Below are 1839 nucleotides of genomic sequence, written 5' to 3'. Positions count from 1 at the left end.
TCTACTTGTCAAAGAAATGCATTTGTTTCAACTGTGTTCTGGTATACAGTTACAACAGGAAAGTGAAAAGTAAAGATTGATTTCATATGAAAATCATGAGCTTTAAAGGCAAAGTAAGTGGGAAAACATACCAGTTTTTGTTATTTTCAATACACTTTCACAGACATATACATAAGTGCTTGAGACAATGGGCTGCAAAGCTTAACAGGGTAAACGTAAATGGATATAAAAAAACAAAAATTAATCGAAATTAAAAGCCTGACATAATAGAATGCACAATTTTATTTTTGTTTAAAATTTGTGGCTTTAATGGGTTTCAATGCAGACATTTGTCTTTTTTTGTTTATTTTGTCTGTAGAGTTTATTAGCGAAGTATAGAAGATGTGTTACAATTATAAAATAATAATAATAAAAATAGTCAATATCCAGTAACACAGCCAAAATGATCAAATATAAGATATATTTTTTAACCTTTTCTTGTTTTTTTTATTTTGTAGCAAAAAAAAGCCCACAACATAAAAACAAAAGAAAATATGCCAGCCCCCAACCCGAACAAAATAAGTAGATTAATGGAAAGAAAAGAAGATAAGATGAAGAGATGCATACATTAAAATAAATGTACCAAGAAAGGGCTAGATGCAACAAATTCAGATAATGTAGCATCATCAAAATATATATATAGGAAGATAGAGGGGGAGGGGAATAATACAAAAACATTTTATTTGATAAAATAAAAAATTAATAAAATAGAAAAAATGTATGTAATTTATGTATTAACATTCAGAAGAAACTGTCCTAGTTTTCAGGGTCAATCTGGGCGGGATATCTGACAGCTGATTAAAAAAAATGAAATGAAAAAAAACAAATGTCCCAAGTTAGGCACAGGAGTAAAAAATAAATAAATAAATAATAATAATAATTGTTTTTAAACTTTAAACATATAATATATTTTATAGTTTATACACAATTATTATATATATTAAAAAAAACATGGGAGGGGATTCTTTCCAACACTGAAAAATACATAAGAGAAGCCAGAGGCAAATTTATTCAGTATAAAATAATTCATATTTTACCCCATCAAGACGAATGGGTTTAATTAATAATGATCTATGTTGGAAGTGTGGGGCAGAAAGTGGCACATTAATCCATGCATTATGGGAATGTTCTAAGATCCTCCCCTTGTGGGAAAAAGTTATAGATTATATGAGCAAATCATTAAGTTGTGAACTTCCCAGGTCACCAAGACTATGTCTCCCTGGAGACAGAACTATGGTACCCCTGTTGAACAAATGCAATTTTAGAATATTATAAACTGGCCTAATAACATGTGCACGGACTATTCTGAGGTGTTGGAGGGAACCCCAAGCTCCCACACTGAGTATGTGGAAAATACAGATGATGGGGACCATGGCGTGTGAGAAGATGTTGGGGAGATTACATTGTGAAAATGATATGATAAAAGAAAAATGGGATAGTTTTGGTAGACAGATGTGTTAATTTGCCTGCCTTGCCTACTGACTTGCCTGTCTAATTTTTAGTTAATTTATTTTCAGATTTTGTATTTTATTTATTTATTTACTATTATTATTATTATTATTGTATTGTTTTTTTTATGACCTCCATCCTGTCTGTTTTGTTTAATGTTCGTTTGTATGTTGTAATAATGAAAATATAATAAAAACTTTGAATGATAAAAAAATGTTATATATATTACATATCGTCACCCTGTTAAAATAATCGCCAAACTAATTTTTTCAAGTGTCATTAATGTTCATAACACATCCCATGTCATGTTTATGACACGCTCATGTCACTCTTATGTAGACACCTTAGAGT

The sequence above is a fragment of the Centropristis striata genome, chromosome 16 (assembly GCF_030273125.1).
Source record: "Centropristis striata isolate RG_2023a ecotype Rhode Island chromosome 16, C.striata_1.0, whole genome shotgun sequence".
NCBI classification, from domain to species: domain Eukaryota; kingdom Metazoa; phylum Chordata; class Actinopteri; order Perciformes; family Serranidae; genus Centropristis; species Centropristis striata.
This window is presented reverse-complemented; position numbering follows the sequence as displayed.